The sequence below is a fragment of the Labeo rohita genome, chromosome 8, assembly GCF_022985175.1.
Source record: "Labeo rohita strain BAU-BD-2019 chromosome 8, IGBB_LRoh.1.0, whole genome shotgun sequence".
Classification (NCBI taxonomy): Eukaryota; Metazoa; Chordata; class Actinopteri; order Cypriniformes; family Cyprinidae; genus Labeo; species Labeo rohita.
The window spans coordinates 33,204,594-33,227,865 of NC_066876.1; the positions used below are offsets into that span (position 1 = coordinate 33,204,594).

Here is a 23,272-nt window from a genome sequence, read left to right on the forward strand (position 1 = left end):
TATACACCTTATTTTTGCTGTAAGAGTTGACTTCCTGTCTCATCCACATCCAGCTATTTTTAGCTGTAAAAACAGCTCGTTTTGCTGCTTGATATTGCAAATTGGTGTGTCTTAATGTAGTAATGTATTATTTTAATTATAAACACGCTGGTTTGTAGTGCAAACTGTTTTACCGTTTACTGCACGCTGTTATTCTTCTCCTTATTTCGCTATAGTGGCTTATTAAAGAATATAAGGTGGATAAATATTTAAATTCAAATATTTCGCATTTTTAATCAATCAAGGTAGTGTTTTTTCCATAACGTATAATAATACTAATGATATAAACAAAATAATAATACATTTTAAAAAAGTAGAATAAAATAATATATAATAATAATTAAATAATACTACATTTAAAAGTATTTTAAAAAGAAGTATAATAAAATTATATATATATATATATATATCTTTTATATGTATAAGTAGTACAATAAAATTGCAGTGCAGAAAAGTATTGTGATGTTGACAATACTTAAAAATACTGTGTATTTATGACAACATAAATCACAAGCAAACAAAAAACTGTAAAAATAATAATTCATGTTAAATAATAAAAAACAAAATAATATTATAATTGTTAATATTGCAACATTCATAATAACGAATTAAAAATGTGTTATTATAAAAAAATATTTAATTATTTAATTAAAAAGTAATAGTGGATATATTTATGATTAACTTAAATACAATGTTGCAAGTTAATGAAATAAAAGAATAATTTAAATAAACTGACAATAATAATACAATGAAATAAAAAGTTCATATTTATATTTTATTATACTTAATATTTTAATATTTATTCTATAGTAGGCCTAATAATAACAAAATAGTAGTGATAAAAATAAGTATAGAAAATTACCATATTGTTGACAGCAGGGTACTTATGATTTACTTTATCAAAAATAATGCTGTAAGTTAATAACAGAACAACAGAATAATATTTTGAATAAAATAAAATAATAAAATAAATTGACAATAATACAATATAATCAAAAGTTAATACTTATATTTTATAGTATTTAATAATATTTTAATATTTATACAATATTAGGCCTAATAATAATAAAACAGTAGTAATAAAAATAAGTATAGAAAAGTACCACGATACTGACAGTAGCGTATTTATGATTTATTGAATCAAAAATAATGCTGTAAATTAATTAAATATACGAAAGAATAATATTTTGAATTAAATAATAAAACAATAATCATAAAAAATAAAATTATAACAACAACAATAATAATACAATTATAGTAAAATTGTAATATTTGTAATTGTAATAAATGTAATATTGTAATATATATTTTTATATTTAATATTAATATTTAATAACATTTTAATATTTATCCAATAGTAATATATATTTTTTAAATGTTTATTAATAATTTAATATTTATCCAATAGTAAATATAATAATAATTTAATAATAATAAAAATAAGTATATAAAAGTACCATAATACTGACAGTCATATTACTGTGAATTGCTTAATCAAAAATAATGCTGCATTTTAATAAAATTGACAAAATAATTATATTTTTAATGAAATATAACATAAAATTCCTCTTTTTCTGTACTTCATCTGTAGACGTTCCCAAATATCTGCATGTGCATCAGTTAAAACCTCAGCTTGTGTGTTTTTAGACATGATGTACCTTGAAGTACTATAAAAGTGTGACATGCTACTGAATTATATCACGTGATCTGTATACCAAAGTACCACAGTATTACCATTTTAAGGGTTTGCATAGAGCAAACTGCTCCAGCATCAGTCCTAAATAGCCAAATGAAATGCTGTGCTGTCAGTGAAGTGCACTTACAGAATGAAGACGATCTGCTCAGCTTCCCTCACAGCAGGGCATGCTGGGATAGCACTCTGCCTACATCCTGCCCCGGGTCACGTCTTCATAAATATTCATGATGGAGATTCACAGCTCGCTCTGTATCTACGGCAATCATAGGATTCATTAGTTCATTTTTTAAGACACGATCATGTGACTTTGCATTGTTAAGGAAGAACAATAAACGATGAACTTGTTTATCAGACACATCAAACGCAGCAGCCTCACATCAGCCAACTCTTAATAGCGAACCTTCAAGGACAAACAAAGCCTGAAATAAGAGCGTGAGGGTTTAACTCCACGTCTTTGTTTTTAAAAAGCACAAGGCCATCTGAAAGCTCGGCGTGATCGTGGGGTGATCTCGTATTCTCCTGAGCTTCTCTTCATAATGTCTGCTAATCTACACAGCTGCAGGCTTTGCAATTGACCTCCTTTTCTGTTTGATGGCAGAAAATGCTGCTTATTCCATCACTCGCTAAAGCTTTGATGAGTATGAGTATAGTTACATCCAAGTACACAAGGATCAGATCTGCTGTATGTATAACTATAAGTTTGAGGAGAATAATTTAGGCCAATAGAGATTGTGCCTGGTCATCAAATACTGATGCAAACCTGTATGTTTTTTTTTTCATGCTGCATCATCTTGCACTGTAATGCTAAAAAATAAGTTACAATAAGTTGAAACAAAAGTAAAATAAATAAATAAATGAAAAACAAGTTAAAATCTTCAGGTTCACACAAACCCTTCTTTTTCTATCCTTCATATATATATATTATATATATATCAGTTAAAACCTCAGCTTGTGATTTAAAGGACAAAAAGGCCAAAATTAAATTAAATAATACAATAAAATGAAATAGAAAAATAATTAAATCTAATTTAATTTAAATAAAGTAAATTAAAGACATAATAATAAAAAATAAATTAAATAAAAATAATTAAATGAAATATAATTTAATTTAAATAATACAATGAAATTTGAAAAAAAGTTAAAATCAAATAAAATAAAAACAAAAAATACAAAAAATGAAAATAAATTAAAATCTTAATAAAATACACTAAGTACAGAAAGTACAGAAAAGGACCATGATGTTGACATAGTCATGCAATACTGTGTACGATAACATTGCTGTAAATTAATAAAATAAAGACAATAATTATAAAAAAATAAATTAAATAAAAAAATTAAATCTAATTTAATTTAAATAATAAAATGAAATAAAAAAAGTTAAAATAAAATAGTCAAATAAAATGAAGTACAGAAAAGGACCATGATATTGACATAGTCATGCAATACTGTGTATTTATGATAATAATATTGCTGTACATGAATAAAATAAAGACAATAATAATGAACATGCTAATGTATCAGTTAAAATCTAATCTTGTGATTTGAAGGAAAAATCATAAAACTAATTAAAATAAAATTAAATAATAAAATAAAAATAAGACAAAATAAAATGATAAAATTACAAAAAAAATAAAAAAATAAATAAAAAATAAATCTTAATTTTAAGTCAGACAGAAAAGGACCATGATATTGACATAGTCATGCGATACTGTGTATTTATGATAATAATACTGCTGTACATTAATAAAATAAAGACAATAATAAAAATGAAATAAAATAAAAAATAATAAAATACAATAAAATAATAAAATAAAATAAAAAAAGTTAACAAAATAAAATAAAATAAAATAAAATCTTATTAAAATAGTCTAATAAAATGAAGTACAGAAAAGGACCATGATATTGACATTGTCAAGCCATACTGTGTATTTATGATAATAATATTGCTGTAAATTAATAAAATAAAGCCAATGATAATGAATGTGCATATACATCAGTTAAAATTTAATCTTGTGATTTAAAGGACAAATCATGAAACTTATTAAGTTAAAATAAAATTAAATAATAAAATAAAAATAAGATAAAATGATACATGCTATTGAAATAGTCATGCAATACTGTGGTAGTATTTTTGGTGACTTAATATTGCTCTAATTTAATAAAACCTTATAAATATTTAAAATTTAATATTTATAGCTTTTAATATTTATACAATAGTCGTCATAATAAAATAGTAAAAATAATAGATTAAAATATTAAAAATAAGTATAAAATGTACCACGATTCTGACAAAGTCATAACAGTGTGGTAGTAATAATAATGTTAAGTTTACAAACAAAAAAATAATATTTTAAACAAATAAACAAAGCCTTTGGTTTAAACAAACCCTTGTACACTTTTCCTAACCATGTAGATATGCATCAGTTAAAACATCAGCTTGTGGTTTTTAGACATGATAATACCATGGTATACTTTGAAAAAGTAGCTACCTTGGAGTACTATGTAAATACCATGGTATAATTGTGGTAATCCTTCAAAAAACTGTTTATGTAGCTTGATATTGTTGTTGCATGAGCTACATGAAGATTCATCCAAAATGCACACAGGTTCGGACCTCGCGGAGCCGAGTAAATAATGACCCAGTGTTCATTTTTGGCAGAATCCTTCCTTTCAAACGGCCCTTTCAGCCCGCACTGATGCACATTCACATTGCAAAAATAATCCCATTAACTGCACTTAGACTGCGGACAGAGGTTTTTCTCCCGTGGCCAGCGGTTCGGGCGGTTCACGAGCAGGGCAGATCTCGGCCAGGAGAGAGAGACAGTCTCTAAGATTGGCCGGTTCCTGTCGCGCTCGCTCGATTAGTGCTGTCAGCCCCACAGCCAAGCTGTTTCTAATGAGACGTGCAGACAGAGAGATGTCGCGTCCACGGGTGGCCCTCTCACTCGAAAATGAGACTGGTCGACACGTACGGGTGACAGGGAAGGTGGGAAAGGTGACAGTGGAAGGGGGTGGATGTCACGGGGGGCGGAGGGGCGAGACGGGTCAGCCGAGGGCTGCCAGAAACATGAGTTGAGTGACAGGTGAAGGCGGGTGAGGAGATGTCAGGGAGCCGTCGCGCCTGCCATCCGAGGGACATGAGTGGATAATTACATGGTCAGTGATGTTGCTCGGCCTCTCCAGCCTCTTCATTTCCTGCATCCTGCTCCAGACCTGTTCGAAAGAGAATAACATTGATTATTGACCATAATAATGCAGCTTAACCAGTAAACACAAACCCGGGCTCATTGGGAAAACGTGGCTCAGGTCATAAGCAGTGCTGGGGGTAACGCGAGTTACATAATAATACTATTTTTTAAAGTAACTAGTAAAGTAATGCATTACTTTTGAATTTCTAAGAAAATATCTGAGTTACTTTTTCCCCCATTTATTGATTGACAAGTCTCCTGTCTGGAAATTGTGAGTAAACATGATGTTACTGTATTCTAGACTAAATGTGAACATGCATTAATTCATCTCACTCACAAAAACAGATTCAGTATTCCTCAAAATGAATAAAAACAGAGTAATGCAAACTCAAAATATGATGCAACCCTGCAATAATTAAAATATCTATCTGTAGAACAAATATCTTTTATGTATTTAATCACATTTTATTAACAAGTGTCTTTGCTGCTGACCTTCGATGACGCAATTCAACCATACTAATAAGCAGTGTTGGGGAAAGTTACTTTTAAAAGTAATGCATTACAATTTTGCGTTACTCCCTGAAAAAGTAACTAATTACGTTACTTAGTTACTTTTATGGAAAGTAATGCATTATGTTACTTTTGCGTTGCTTTATAAATCTGGGCAGGGCTTGCTTCTTTGTTTTTAATATAAAACAATTCTAATGTAAAAGCCCTTTTACACCAAAAGTGAAATGAATTCACCTCAGGCTGAAAGAAAAGTACATTTATGCAGGAGATCACTCTTCAGCTATAAACAAAAATGAAGCACATATGTTAGTTTATCTAAAGTAATTTTTGCTTATTAGTATGGTTGAATTGCATCAATTTTTGCATGGTTGCATCATATTCTGAGTTTGCATTTCACTGTTTTTATTTATTTTGAGGAATACTGAATCTGTTTTTTGTGAGTGAGATGAATTAATGCATGTTCACATTTAGTCTAGAATACTATAACATCATGTTTACTTACAATTTCCTGACGGGAGACTTGTCAATCAATAAATGGGGAAAAAAGCAACTCAGATATTTTCTTAGAAATTCAAAAGTAATGGATTACTTTACTAGTTACTTAAAAAAAGTAATATTATTACGTAACTTGCGTTACTTGTAATGTGTTACCCCCAACACTGCTAATAAGCAAAAATTACTTTAGAAAAACTAACATTTGTGCTTCATTCTTTTTATAGCTGAAGAGTGATCTCCTGCATAAATGTACTTTTCTTTCAGCCTGAGGTGAATTCATTTCACTTTTGGTGTAAAAGGGCTTTTACATTAGAATTGTTTTATATTAAAAACAAAGACGCAAGCCCTGCCCAGATTTCAAGTAATGCAAAAGTAATGTAACACATTACTTTCCATAAAAAGTAACTAAGTAACGTAATTAGTTACTTTTTCAGGGAGTAATGCAAAATTGTAATGCATTACTTTTAAAAGTAACTTTCCCCAACACTGGTCATAAGTTCGATTCCCAAGAATGCATGAACTGATCAAATGTAGACCTTGAATGTAATATAAGTTGCTTTGGATAAAAGCGTCTGCCAAATGCATGGATGTAAATGTAAATGAATTGTGCCCGTGGAGACATTCTGCAGAGTTACGTTGTTTTTTGCATGTTTTGCACTGACACTACACTGAAAAAACTTTACTTTTAATCAGTTTCCCTCAGAAATTGCTGATAAAATTCACAATTAATTCCAAAGAAATCGCAAGTAACAGGAATTTAAAAGAAAAAGTAAAACATACTCCAATAATCTGTTTTATTTACACTTATTACATTTACTGCTTTTATCCAAAGCCACTTTTATTACAATTTTTAAAAAACAAAACAAAACAAAAACCTCAGGAATTGCTAGTAAATTTCACAAATAATTACAAAGAAATGGCAAGTAACACATTAAACTAAACATGAAATTTAAAGTAGAAAGACTGAAATATTTGTTTCCTGTAAAATATTCTATATAGAATACTATATATAATTTAGTTTAACAATTATCACTCAAAATATGTTAATACATACATAATTACAAAGAAATAGCAAGTAACACATTAAATTGAACATTAAATTTGGAATTAGAAAGACTTTAGTATTTTTATGTAAAAACATAGTCCACTATATATACATAATTTAAAATATGTACACAATTTGGGAAAAAAAAAAAAAATTAGAGTGTAGGATTTACTTTGAAACAATTGTCCCTTAGAAACTGCTAGTAAAATTCACAAATAATTATTAAGAAATGGCAAGTAATGCATTGAACTAAAAAGAAGCCAGACTGGAATATTAGTTTCTTGTAAAATATACTCTTAACAATTTTGTGCTTTATTTACATTTTAGATTTTTTTTTTAATAGAATAGGAATTACTTTCAAACTATTTTTACTCAGAAACTCCTTGTAAAATTTACAAATAATTATATAAAAATGCCAAGTAACGCACTGAAGTAAAAAGCTGAAAGACTGAAATATTGGTTTCTTGCAAAATATACTTGTAAAATATAATTATTGCTTTATTTATTTAGATTTTTTGTATAGAATAGGATTTACTTTCAAACTATTTTCACTCAGAAATTGCTAGTTTTCAATTTTTTTTTTTTTTTTTAGAGTATAGGATTTACTTTGAAACATTTTTTTATTACTCAGAAACTGCTAGTAAAATCCACAAATAATTACAAAGAAATTGCAAGTAACACACTGAACTAAAAAGTAGAAAGACTGAAATATTAGTTTCTTGTAAAATATACTCTATCTTTGCTTTATTTACAATTTAGGATTTATTATTTTTTTTTTTTTAGAATAGGATATACTTTCAAACTATTTTCACTCAGAAATTGCTAGTAAATTTCAAAATAATACATATTGTTTTCCTGTAAAACATTCCGTTTTAGTTATATCTGTTTTAGTTACAACTTAGAAATATAATTTCCTTGTAAGACTTACTTTGAAATAATTTTCACTCAGGAATTGCTAGTAAATGTAACAAATTATTACAAAGAAACGACACATAATGCATTTAACTAAACATGAAATTTGGAAGTCGAGATGTGAGATAAAAACATATTTGCTGAAGCATGAAAGCCAATTAGAGCTTGTTTCTACAAGTCTATGAGCTCTTTTATTGAGTGTTGTGAATTGTGTTTCACAGGACTTATACTCGAACACTTTGCATCGCAAATGCCATTAGTGTATCAGGTGTGTTACCGAGCAAGTTTACTACATTAGAAAAGTCATACATATGGAGCATCAAAATGTATTCATTTACAAATCATGCACTTTGGCAAAAATGTTTTGAGGCTCATATAGTATTGTGTAGGGAACTGTTTAAAAACAAGCCTTTACTAATTGATAATCTGCCCCGTAATCGTCACTTGTGTGAACAGGAGGAATACAAGTAGCTGGTGCTTTTACTGACACTATAGTTCATTTCAATCTGCAGTGAACTGTAGGTACGGTTTTGAAGTTTTGCAAAGATGCAGATAGATGCACCTTTTTTCCAATGTTTTTCCTGAGTCGGTAAATGTACATCACACAGGGAGATCGCACAATCAGCGGTAAAACAGACGCGTTCTCTAACTTACACTTCGCACTTTAGTGCAAGTGATAGATCGAAATATCAGCAAGGCTGATTTTCACCTGGCAGGCGATAAAATGAGTGATAAAACTGCTACACACAGCCATATCTACAGAGCAGAATATCACACAGACTTGGCTTTAAATTGATCAAAAGTTACAGCAAAGACATTTATAATGTTGCAAAAGATTTCTGTTGCCAATAAATGCTGTTTTAAAAAAACTTTCTATTATTCTACCTATTGGTTTTCACACCAAAAAAAAAAAAAGTATCAAGCCAGTACAACTGTTTTCAACATAATCATAAGTGTTTCTTGAGCAGAAAATCTGCATATTAGAATGATTTCTGAAGGATCATGTAGCCTATATGTATATTTTTAAAATATTACAAATATTATATATAGTATATTTTAAAAAATATACAAAAAAAACCCAAAACAAAACAAAAAAAAAAAAAAAACAAAAAACCAAAACAAACAAACAAAACACATATTTACATAAATATATTTGGAAACACATTTTATCAAATATATTTTTTGGCCTTTGCTGGTATTTTTAAAAATGTATTTAAAAATACATTTGAACATATATTTTTTTGCTGTATGGGAATGGCTGCTGAAAATTCAGCGTTGCATCACAAGAATAAATTACATTTTAAGATATATTCATAGAAAACAGCTCTTTTAAATTGTAATAACATTTTACAATATTATAATTTTTTTCTTTTACTATATTTTTAACCAAATAAATGTAGCCTTACTGAGCAGACTTTTTTCAAAAACGTTGCTTTATTAAAAATATTTGCTTTATTTAAAATTTTGGATTTGTTGTTTTTTGCATATGCTAAATTATATGATAAAATATAACCACCATCATTTTTCATGTTCTTCACCACCAACACTTTGGAATCACTACTGGACGTGTTTGTGCATTTACTTTGAGCCTGTCGCACGTGTGCAGATCACAAAGATCTCTCTCATCCTCACACGTTCGTTTCATCTGGAGAGAATGATCTCTTTTCTTGCCGGCGACATTCCCGTCCTTCAAGGCGCTCTCGTTCCATCTGCCCACAAGACTCATGGGATTTCTCTCGTCTCTGGGAGCTCGGCCGTCTCGTCCCGCTGCCTTTCATGTCCAACAGGATATAAGACAGGAATCTCAGATAGTGCTGCTATGGATAAGAGGAGCACACGCTACAGGAAGTCCACTACAGAGAAAAGCGTGTGTTCCTCCTTTAGCACCATGTCAGGCCAGTAAACCACGAGCATATGCTGGAGATCACATTCATAGTTTGCTGCAGAACATTCACAGCAGAGGACATTTTGTGCCAAATTGATGCCAAACTAAGAGTTATAATACATGAATGACCTAAATGAATAACTTTACCTGGTCACTTACCTGCACGGTCACCAGACACCAGTTTCAAGATGGCTGGACTCACAGGAAAATGCTTTCTGTGTAAAAAAGGACAAAACACAAAGTAATAAATCGTTGTGCTAAGGCTGTATTATTGATTATTACCGTGCACAGAATCACAAGTGAACACTTATCAAGTGTCAAATGTGTTTAAAATTGGATCTTGCCAGCAAACTTACCATAATAAATGTTTTAAACTGAAATTAAATAGACCTAAAAGTGACAAATGACTTACATCAAGCATGTTTATGATGGATAAATGGTAGAAATATATACAAACTTGGACTGACAAATTGCAGATTTAAAAACAAAATAGGAAAAAATAAGTATATATAACAAATAAATGGAAAAAAAAAAATCTATAAAAAAATTGGTTGGTAAATGAAAGCAATATACAAAATTAAAAACTGAAGCTGAAAAAAAAAACACAATATACAGTGTAACAATTTAATTATGACACATAAATGGCAGAAATGTATACAAAATTTGATTGATGAATGGCAGATATACGCAAAATTAACTGAAATTGGGAAAAAATATATATGACAATTTTACGATGTTAAATGGCAAAAACATATATAAACTTTGATAAATCTCAAAAATACACTATTTAAAAAATACATTTGGAAAAAATACCAATATAATAACATGTATAACACACACATATATAACAGATAAATGGCAAAAATTAAATACAAAAAATAAAAAAAAAGAATACAAAAATTTGATAATTAGTAATGAAAGAAATATACAAAATTAAAAACTGAAATAAAAAAAATACAATATACAGTGTGACAGTTTTATGATGATAAATGGCAGAAATATGCTAAATTAAAAACAGAAACTCGAAAAAATAACAATATATAACAATTTTATTATGGATAAATGATAGAAATATATACAAAATTTAATAGAATGGCAGAAATATGCAAAATTAAAAACTGAAATTAGGAAAAAAAAAAATACTTTTATGATGCTAAATGGCAAAATTATATACTGATAAATGTCAGAAATGTTAAAAATAATTTTGAAAAAATACAAATATAATAATATTTATATCAGAATAATTATAATAATATATATATATATATATAACAGATAAATGGCAAATAATATACAAAAAATTGATTGGTAATAGAAGAAATATACAAAATTAAAAACTGAAATTGAAAACAACAACAACAATATACCGTGTAACAATTTTATGATGACAAATGGCAAAAATATATACAAACTTGGACTGATAATCATCAGAAATACACAAAATAATTAATTGGAAAAAAATAGCAATATAATATGTATAATAGAATAATAATATATTTACCAAAATAATAATATATAACAGATAAATGGCAAAAAATACAAAAAAATGATTGGTAATGGAAGAAATATACAAAATGAAAAATTGAAATAAAAAAACAATATAGAGTATAACAATTTTATGATGGATAAATGGTACAAATATATACAAAATTGTACTGATAAAGAAATATACAAAAATGAAATTGGAAAAAATAAATACAATTTCTATATATTCAAAAAATCTATATATACTCAAAAATAAAAGAAAACTATAAAAAAAAAACCCTAAAAATAAAAACAAACTAAATAATGAAAATACATTTAAATACACATTTTACACTATTTTAAACAAACTAACAAAAACAGGATGTCTATTATGCACTGACAAGTGTGAAATATTTTAGAAATGTACTCTATAATAATAATAATAATAATAATAATAATAAAAAGTTTTAATGACTGGTTAACTGGTTGGATAATTTTGGACCCTACCTGTAGCTATTTGTGAATAAATGCACTCAAGATGTCTTCATAGCATTTTTTTAGCATTGATTGTGTTGAAAGTCTTTCTACTTCTTTATGACAAATCCCTTTTTTATAAGATTTTTCCATTACCACTGGATTGTCACAACAACAGGGAGAATCAGCTAAGGATGTGACAGAAATGTCGGACAAAATAAACAGCAGAAACATGAATACGGTGCATTAACAAATCGATGCAGAGTCAATGCGTGGACGGCTAAGTACTCCTAGAAACCTTCCCTTTTGACTCTGCTCCTGTGGAAATCATTATTCATATCTTTTATTGTAACACATTGGTTAGTAAAAAAAAAATAAAAAAATAAAAAAATAAACACCACCCCGGAAAAAGCCCCCCATGGCAGACGCTGCCAGCTTTGATAAAAGAAGAGAAACTCTGGCTCTTGAAAGCTTGAAGAGTCAGCTTTCGCCAGTCGAACAGAAGAGCCCTACAGCATTCGCTCCTGCATGGTGGGCCCGAATCAATACACATTAACAGGTTAAAAGAAATGGGAGAGAGGGGCTGCGTTTACGCACCGCATCTCAATAATATCGACGGGAATGTGGTATTATATTTGTAAGAGAGAGGCAGAGAAAGACCTTGAGAGCTGCTCCATTGTATTGATGGGCTTTTGCTCTTTGCCAAAGAGGAAGCACTTTCCGGTCCGCTCTTTAATCTGAAGCAGGTCTGATGGGACTCGAGACTTCAGAGCGCTGCGGAAAAAAAGCGAGCTCCGCTTTCTCGGCGTAATGACGGAGACAGCAAAAACATGAGCGCAGGAGAAAGAGGTGGAATGATAAAAACCAAAAAACCCAAAAACAAACAAACCTGAAAGAAGCATCAGTATTGTTTGTCGGGCGCTCGCTCATGAGTGCTATTGTGCGTTACGGATTCAGACGGATGCTCGTAAGTGCAGGACAAGACGTCGCTAAAAGCAGTGCGCAAATATGGACAATATTGTTCTGGGCCTGCAGAGTTCTTTTCTTTTCTTTTTTTTTTTAAAAGGAGTTGACCTAATTTTTTCAAAACACGGACGACAAAGTAGTTAATTTGGTCTGAGCATCACAAATACTAGTGCTCATAGTGCAAATCACAAAGCTTCATTCACAATCACAAAGACTTGAGTCGGGTGGGATGATTTACACAAGAAGAAAACACCTAGAAAGCATAGCAACTGCAAAGCAACAGCCTATAATAACCCAGAACACATTAGTAACTGCATAGTTTGGTTTATAAGGGAAAGACACAGTACTAAATTTACTTAGTTGAAAGTTTGCAATGACATTTAACTCACTCTGGTTCTTGCTGTCTTTTAATCTCGTTAGATTTAGGTGCAACATTTGACACAGTGGATCACGATATCCTCTTACAAAGCTCAATCAGGTAGCTGGATTTCAATGGCCGGTGCTAGAGTGGTTTGCCTGTTTCAACTTCTGTTAACGTCAGGAAAGTTTTTCTCATCTTGTGCTTAAATCTTATATGGTGTTCCACAGGGTTCTGTTTTGGGTCCTTTTCTTTTTGTTTTAGATATGCTTCCTCTAGGTTTCTGTACAAATGACATTCAATCTTCTTGTTAAAAATAGTTTGTTTGATTGTCTGCACGACATGAAATGCTGGATGGACATGATTTTTCAACATAGGCTCATTGGAAATACGTGCCTCTATATACTGAAAAAGCGTACCTATATGTACGAATCACAGTTTCCAGTTGAAATGAACACTAGAGGCAGTAAACCTCTTATTCCATTTCAGTATGATTTACACACTGAGTTTTGATTATTAAAGCCTAATTTGCACACAGTTACATACAGAATATTATATTATGGCTTTGAAACAATTGTAACATCCTGCGTGATTTGAAAACTGATACTTCTGAATATTGTCATCACATATACAGCTTCATATGCATGCGTTTTCTAATTCATTAGGTTTGCTCGGTAGCTTACCACTCGATACACCGTTGCACTTGAGTGATGTAGAGCTCCGGTACGAACCCTGTGAAACTGTTTCGACAAAACAGCTTAAAATAGCACGGCTGCATTAACAAATGCGTTTTTATATTACTTTTGCATTTGTTAACACTATAGGTTTAGGGTTGTGTTTGGTGTAGGATATTTGGATATTGGATATTTGTTTGGTGTTGGATATTTCCGACACAATAGAGCATTAACCCTTAGCGACACTCCCAAACAGTTTACTAAAACACAGCAATCCCAACGTAATAAAAACGTGCCATGGTCACTTATTGAACGTGTTTTAGCGCCACTCTCTGAACATTTCACTTCGAAACTTCCACGAAACATCCAGTAAGGTATGTAATTACGGTGTTGCAGGCATATATTTTCATGAGCCTGGGTTCCTGAATCTACTTTGTTGATGGCTAGCAATGATATTGTACTCACTCTTGACTCTGGTTCTTGCTGTGTTTTAATTTCGCTTGATTTAAGTGTAGCATTTCACACAGCGACCTCGAAACTGTTATTAATGCTTTCATAACATCAAGGTTAGACTGCTGTAATTTGCTTTGTGTTTGCCCAAACCAGCTTTAGATCACTTGCAGATGGCACATTACACCCATCCTCACCTGCTTTTTAATGCTTTGCATGGACTTAGTGTATTTGTGATCTTTTCACCCCATTTACTGCTGTAAAAGTACAGAAGTATGGATACTAAATTCATAATATCACTTTGTGGGTCAAATAAAGTGGTATTCATCCATAAACATATTTCTGCTCCTAAAATGATCCCTACAGATTCAAACATTTCACAAAAACGGCATCAACAACAACATAATTCATATAATCACTTGGGTTATTTCGGCTGAGACCCTCGGGCAGGGCTGTAGAGGGCCAGTAAGGGGTAAACGTTCCTGTCCCTCACTGGGGTGCTAAATAGACCATGTGATGTGGCCAGAAACCCTGTAACCCCCACTGGGGATAAAACCGTTCCTCACTGCTCTCTGATAGCCCTCCTCGCTCCACTGGCCGTCAGACCCTCAGCATTCCTCCAAACCATCCGTACTAAACCGCCCCACCGCTGCTGGGTAGATTACTTACTTACTTAACTGTAGTCAGTTACTGATTCCAAATTACATGATAGAAATTGTAGTCAGTAACATAATCCATTACATTACACTGACTGCTTTTGGATTACTTTTAGATTACTTTCGACCTAAATTCATTTAAATAAATTTAATACAGGATAATCTTGTAACATATTAATAAAAAAACCCCCAAAAAACTGAAGACTTAGGGAGAACATATAATCCATAAAATACAGTCAGATTAAGAGTATTTTGAATTGTAATATCATCTAATTACAAGTAGTTACTTTTTGGAATCTGATTACATCATCCAGATTACATGCCAGAACTGCACTGCACACAAACAGACCATCATGGCACAGAAATGCCCAGGAGTCACCCTGGCCTTTAGGGGTCAGGCTAGCCATGGTGTGTGTGCCAGACACACACACACACACACACACACACACACACAGAGACCCAACAGCACAGGGTCACTGCTCAAGCCCGCTGACTGACCCGACAAGAGCCGACAACTGCTAGCTGTCTGTTAGCATTAGGGTGGCCCCAGCTGAAGGAAGGTTAATCTTCCCACTTTATTTGGGGGTTTTGGATTCTGTGACCTGCTCAGAACGTGGAGCTCCAGCCACCTGTGGACTGGAATGCTTTCAGAACCAAAGAACAGATCAGAGTTCTGGAGGAAAACAATGAATCATAGATTTAAAAAAAGAGAACCTAACAGCAGAAATAGAAAGCTTCTGTAACTTTATACACAACATTCAATAGATTTTTTTTTTTCTGTTTTTGGAAAGACAATAAGAAATTAATACTTTTATTTAGCATGGATGTATTCAATTGGAAAGTGGCAGTAAAGATATTTATAATGTTACAAAAGCTTTATATTTTCAGCTTGTTTGACTGAATTTTCTGTTCATCAAAAAATCTTTAATTGTACTGTTTGTAAAAAAAAATCGTAGTGTACTGTTTTTTCAACATTGATAATAATCAGAAATGTTTCTAATATGCAAATCAGCATATTAGAATGATTTCTGAAGGATCATGTGACACTGATGACTGGAGTAATGATGCTGAAAATTCAGCTTTGCAGCACATTTTAATTACCCTGGACCACAAAACCACTCTTAAGCAGCACGGGTATATTTGTAGCAATAGCCAAAAATACATTGTATGTGTCAAAATGATCGATTTTTCTTTTATGCCAAAAATCACTAGGATATTAAGTAAAGATCATGTTCCATGAAAATATTTTGTAAATTTCCTACCGTAAATATATCAAAACTTAATTTTTGATTAGTGATGTGCATTGTTAAGAACTTCATTTGGACAACTTTAAAGGCAATTTTCTCACTATTTTGAACCCTCAGATTCCAGATTTTCAAATAGTTGTATTATTTATTCAGCTTTCACATAATGTATAAATCTCAGTTTCAAAAAATGACCCTTATGACTGGTTTTGTGGTCCAGGGTCACATTTGAATAGAAACAGTTATTTTAAATAGCAAAAATATACTTTACAATATTACGGTTTTTGCTGTATTTTGGATCAAATAAATGCAGCCTTGGTAAGCTTTTTAAAGAATTTTCTTCTGCTCACCAAGCTTGCATTTATTTGATCCAAAGTACAGCAAAAACAGTATTTTGAAAAACATTTTAAAATAACTGTTTTCTATTTAAATATATTTAAAAATGTAATTTATTCCAGTGATTTCAAAGCTGATTTTTTTTTATCATCTTTACTCCAGTCACATGATCGTTCAGGAATCATTATAATATTACTCAGCTGTTTTCAACATAATAATAATAATAGTTTATTTGTACAGCAAATAAGAATTTTTTTTTAAGGCTTCTTTGATGAATAGAAAGTCCAGAAGAACAGCATTTATCACAAACAATCATCACATTTGATCAATTGATGAAATTTCTATCATTTCTTACTCAAAACAAAAAAAAAAAAAAAAAAAAAAAAAAAAAAAACAGAAAAAAGATCAAATATACTGACTCCAAGCTTTTGAATGGTACACTCTAAAAACTGCTGGGTTAATACAACCCAGCGCTGGCTAAAATATGGACATACCCAGCGACTGGGTTGTTTTGACCCAGCGGTTTGGTTACTACCCAGAAGGCTGGGTTAAATATTCTATTTAACTAAATAAATATTATATTTAACCCAGCAGTTTTTAGAGTGTATAGTGTATATTGTCATATTACAAAATATATTACAAAAGCTTTTTACTTCAGATAAGATCTTTGTATCTTTCTATTCATCAAAGAATAATGAAAAAAACGTACTCAGCTGTTTTCAATATTGATAAAAATCAGAAATGTTTCTTGAACAGCAAATCAGCATATTAAAATGGTTTCTGAAGGATCATGTGGCACTGAAGACAGAAGTAATGATGCTGAAATTGTAGGAATAAATTACATTTTAAAATATATTCAAATAGAAAACAGTTATTTTAAATAGTAAAAATATTTCAAAATTGTACAATTTTTGCTGTGCTTTGGATCAAAGAGACTTCTTTAAAAAAACAATAAAAATCTTACTGTTCAAAACCTTTGGACTGGTAGTGTATATATGTGTATATATATATATACACATGCAGATATAATATGTATAAAATTATCTTTGTACAGTACTGGTAACAAATTGGTATGACTACCATATTTACTCCATTAGCATTGGGAACTTCGAAGAATATCATTGTGGTATTACAGTATTGTTGCAAGTACCTTACAGCAGTCCTGCGCTACATAGATGTTAGTATCATGGTGTATATGGAAGTATGATTGTGTTACCATCACTATACCACGGTACCAAGACAGCAGTGGGTCCAAAATCCTTCTAGTTTTGACCTACTTTTTTCTTTTGGTCGTGAATTGAGATGACAAAGACAGATGTAAATAAACGCCTCCTAAAGTCTCTTTCTGCTTGTTCTCCTTTCAACACACACACACACACACACACACACATGTGCAGAGGGCCGGAGCTTCACTCCTGTGGGATTCTCAAGGGCAGTATTACAAAGAGCCATGCTGTGCTTACATCAGTCAGAGAACAGACTCAAACACACCAGTATTGCAGCAACCCTCACATTCATGCCTTTGAATGTCTGTGCATGTTAATTTCTAATTTTTTCGTGATGCACATTAAACAAACCGATCCTAAAATACATTTGGTGATATTTTCATCGCTTTTGTGGGATGCGCGTTTCCCTGTGCCATTATCGCCTTCTGTTTGCTGTAATCTTACAGATTTTGGTGTGAAGCGACACAGAAAAACAAAGCAAGAAAAACATCAGGAAGCCCGTTGATACTCATTAACGCAAACTTTATGTGGGAAATCGGTTGCTCAGCAGAGGAAACATCCAACCTTGAGCTCCTTTCATTAACCCTCCATGTTTATTCATTAATGCTCCTCTTACACTTGCAACGCAAGCCGAGAACAATGAACTCGTACACAACACGACGCTGTGTTTTCCTTTCTTTTTCATAAACAAAGAAACATTGCGCGAGGAAGACGTGTTTGTTTAATGGTGACACGTACACACGGACTAATCAACTCCTCGTTTGCAGTTCTGAGCCGTTTTCAACCTTCTTTCCAGCTGTTACTGCAAACAAACTTCAAACGGAACTCAAGGACTCCAGTTCCTCTTCAAAAGTAGGTTAAAAAGGATCTCCTTATAGCGCCTCTTTAGTCAACATGTATAAGTGAAGAAGGACAGAAATACTTTTAAGCAAAGCTTTATATCGTAATCACCATCTGACAGTCGCACACAGACTATATGCAGATCAGAGCCGTTGCACAAGCATTACGGAGCACAAAACCTGCACCAGAAGCAGCATTTCTCAGTCTTTTTTTTACTATCCATCCATCTGTATGCTGCCTGGCGATACCCTAGCAACTATTGAGAACACTGGCATCCACAGCCTAGCAACCACTTAGCAACAGTCTCTCTGAAAGTAAGGCTTTCATGAAACCTTAGAACTATTATAAACTTTCACACTTTCAAATATTCAATGTTTGCCTTGACATTTTCTAGTTCCAGTAATATTGATATGAAATACATTAATAGATGAGAATATATAAAATGAGTGATTTCATTGTTAAATAAAACTACAAAATATTACAAATTGTTTTCATGAATTAACAAAAGCTTATATAAAAAATAAAAGTATGAAACAAAACAAGTGCAAAAATGACTAAAACTATGAAAAAAAAAAAGGCTAAATAGAAATATTTTTTAAAAATTAACTAAATGATAAAAGCACTTAACACAGTTACTAAAACTTGAACTAAAATATAACATTGAAAATACAAAAATAAAATAAAAATAATTATAAATTCCATAATAGTATGTAAATGACACAAAATTAGCACTGTATCAATAATAATAACTTTATTGTCAAGGACATTTTAGGATTTGTGTATAAAAAAAGTATGTAGACACAATTTTCACTCAGAAACTGTTAGTAAATTTAAGAAACAATTACAAAGAAATCGCAAAATAAATGAATAAGTATGAAATTTTGAAAAATTAAAATAGTTTTTCTTATAAAATTAAATGGATAATTTTTTTTAAATGATTTCAGTGATCTCTTTTATTTTTAACTTGAATTTAATTTAATTTAATTTAATTTAATTTAATTTAATTTAATTTAATTGCCAAACATAAAATGCAAAGAAAAAAAGCTTAAACATATTTTTTTAGTTAGTTGCAAAAGCAAGCCTCATTTTATTTATTTATTTATTGTTTCTTTCTTTCGTTCTTTCTTTTTTATTTTTTAACAATAAATTAGCTGAGATTCAGCTAAGACTTTGTTTTGGTCCACAGCAAAAATTTTTCTAGCTGCAGAAGTAACGTCTCATTTTATTTATTTATTTATTTATTTCCTCACTTCTTTATTTATTGTTTGTTTGTCTGTTAAACAATAGATTAGCTGAGATTCAGGTAAGATTTTGTTTTAGTCCACAGCTATTTTTTTTTAGATTTTATTTATTTATTTACTCACTAAATTTTTTTTATTGTTTGTTTGTTTGTTTGTTTGCTTAACAATACATTAGAGATTTTGTTTTGGTCCACAGCAAACAAATTAATAATATAGGTAGACACAAAAAGACATTTTGTCTTAAAAAAAAAAAAGAAGCATTATTTGACAAAAAAACTAAACAAAACACAATGACTAATGTAAACGTCACTAAGAAAAGAAAAAAAGGTTTCCACAAATCATTTTATTTCAGTAACATAATGCATTTTCAATTTAGGTAGAATCATTAAAAAAAAAATAATAATAAAAAATCTAACATTGATTGGATGGTGAAAAAAGTATACATTTAAACTCTGTACATTTTAAATGTTAAATTTAGAGACTTCCTGACAAAATCTGCCAAAACTGAAAGTGGTTTCAAAGGTGAAGCAAATATTTTTTTATTTTTTTGCTTAGCACATGCACTGCTAAAATGTTCAGAAATGCGTATTAAAAAGTACATCTGCGATTTCACGTCGACAAACTTTCACATTTCAGAAATCTGACAGATGTGTGAAAGCATGCAACTATGACATGCTGCAGTATTCACCGTTCACAACAGTCCAAAAACACCCTTTCCAACAAAGACGTAATTTTAAAGTTGGCTCTAACTGGCTGTAGAGTGAAGAGAGGAGAGACAGACTATTGGTATCACAGCTCACTCATTAAGAAGAGAGAGCCTTAATTTAAAGCGACTTGCAAAGCTCTTTGAGCGGGACAGACATATTTACATTTAAAAGATCCAAAGTGGCTGACTGCAGCTACCTCCGTCCTTAATTGCAGCCTTCAGTTGTCCATGAATGTATCCGCTTCATTGCGGCTCTCATTAACTGGCAGAGGCCAGAACGGCTCACACACACACATTTATATATATATATACATACACACACACACACACACATGCTTCATCTCAGTGTTTTTTCTTGCTCTCCTCTCCTCTGCCGTCTCTCTCTCTCGTCCTCCTTCACTCTCTCCATCTGTTTTTACTCTAAAGGGTGTGACAAGACCACAACAAGCTGGCAAAGACGAGCAGAGAAAGACACAAACAATCTGTAGGGATTACACTCTAATCCTGTTTGCACTTTTATCCCGGCTGCGTTTTTAAGGGGGGTCACACTCTCTGACAGCGGATTAAACCAGACCTTCCTTCATCTAGTTATGGACGGACTTTTGGCAAATTAGCCCAACGGAGTGATTGCTTTCCACAATCTCTCGGCCGCCTGTAAGACTCGGTTACAGCGCAAACAAATTCCAGGCGAGTTGTGGGATAATGAGGCTGGCGTGATGTTTGAAATGCAGATACAGGTTATTCTGCGCTCGCAGCTTCACGAGGATCAAACGCGCCGAGAGTTACAGTGTCGGGGACGTGTTAATGCTTATTTAGAAAGAAAGTTAAATATGCATTTGGTAAGAAAGTTACAATTTAAAGCAATTTATAAATGCATGAATTCTTACTGGATAAGCCACATTCAAAAAAATTAAACAGCCAAAATATTCTGTGACTGTGACCAAAAAGGAATTAATTAATTAGTAATAAAAAAAACTACTGTAACGTACTTAGTCCCTATGCTATATTATTATTATTATTATTATTATTATCTTATAAAATAAAAATAATAAAAATAAATTAAAAAATTCTATATTCCAAAAAAAACGTAAACACATTTTTTTAGGTAGTTGCAAAAGCGGCGTCTCATTTCATTTATTTCATAAATAAATAAATAAAAAAATCTATCTATCTATCTATCTATCTATCTATCTAGCCGAAATATGCACAGCTATGACCAAAAAGTAATTAATTAATTATTAATAATAATAAAACTACTGTAATGTACTTAAAGTCTCTATGCTATATTTGTATTATTATTAATAAATAATAATAATAATAATAAAAAAAAATCTACATAAAAAAGCGTAAATTTTTTTAGGTATCTAAATAGCCAAAATATGTACAACTGTGACCAAAAAGTAATTTATTAATAAATTAATAATAATAATAAAAACTACTGTAACATACTTAAAGTCCCTATGCTATATTATTATTATTATTATTATTATTATTATTATCTTTTTTTGCCAAAAATAAAATAAAATAAAATAATAAAAATAAAATAAATTCTATATTAAAAAAAGCTTAAAAAAAAAATTAAAAAAATATATATATATAAAAAATAAATAAATAAATATTTCAAAACACGTTTCATTACATTTAGCTAATAAAAAAACAAACAAAATCAATCAAATGAATGAAAAAATAAAATAAAATCAATCTATATTAAAAAACTTATTTTATTTAAGCTAGTTGCCAAAGCAACATTTCTCATTTTCATTTGGTTTATCTTGATGTACTGAAATAACTAAAACTGAAATAAAATGTAATAAAAACTATATAAACATATTAAAAAACATTTAATTTTATTTTAGCTTCTTAAAAAAGCTATAAAAGCTAAAAATATGTAATAAAATAGCAAACACATAAAACAAAATTAGTAAGTAAAATTTAAACAAAAATTAACAACACAAAATAAAAACAAATTCTATATATATTCTCAATAATGCTGAAATAAAGAAAGAAATAAGCCACAAGGTGCAACAGTGACAGTGATTTTACCACATTTAAGGACATTTTCTGCAATCACTGTGATGCACGGCCTCTTGACGAAAACATTTAGTTGAAAACTGCTGGAAGACTTGCAATATTTTCGTTCTCACACATTTAGCTGACTGATGTAACGGAGAAGAAAAACTTGAGCTTTATGAAGTGAAATACACACCAGAATATTAGTAAGTAAAGACTCATAGAAACCTGGCAGAAAGCTGGTGGTTTAAGAGGGGTCACTGCGTCAGCCCTGCGGGTCCCAGCGGAGAGATTGGATCCAAGAGAGTATCACAGCACTGCTCATTTATCCCACAGTGACACACAGGTGCTGCTGTTCACAGCCTGAGCACGTCACTCAACAAAACTGGAATAAACACACACACACACACAAACATACAGCGTCCCTGAAAGCATGTGGACACTTAAGTCGCACATAAAAATGTCTAAACGTCATTGCATTAGATAAATATACATAAGATATATCAAAGCAAATCTCAATTCTTGTAAGGAAATATAACACTTATTTACAGATGACGTTATGACATTTGGATATTTTTAAGTGTAACATAAGTGTCCAAATACTTTTTTGGGCTTCTGTACATGCAAACACACACACACACACACAGATACTAAAATACACTGAGAATGCATGCTCAGATTAGCAGTTTGACTGCTGTTACGGTTAATGACTCATTCACATATTGCACATCATTGCCACTTGTACAGGTTAAAATAGTAGTTCAGTCAAAAATGAAAATTTACTTAATATTTACTCTCCCTTGAGTCATCCAAGATGTAGATGAGTTTGTTTCTTCATCAGATTTGGAGAACTGTAG

General features: G+C 30.9%; 1 long non-coding RNA gene across 1 annotated transcript; it reads right to left on the reverse strand.

Moving 5' to 3' along the window:
• Positions 1–4,837: 4,837 nt before the first annotated feature.
• On the reverse strand, positions 4,838–22,805 carry LOC127169993 (uncharacterized). Its single transcript, XR_007828301.1, has 4 exons — positions 22,644–22,805; positions 9,930–9,985; positions 9,468–9,656; positions 4,838–4,948 (listed from the first exon to the last, which is right to left on the reverse strand). It is a non-coding gene; the product is annotated as an uncharacterized LOC127169993 (long non-coding RNA).
• Positions 22,806–23,272: the final 467 nt, after the last annotated feature.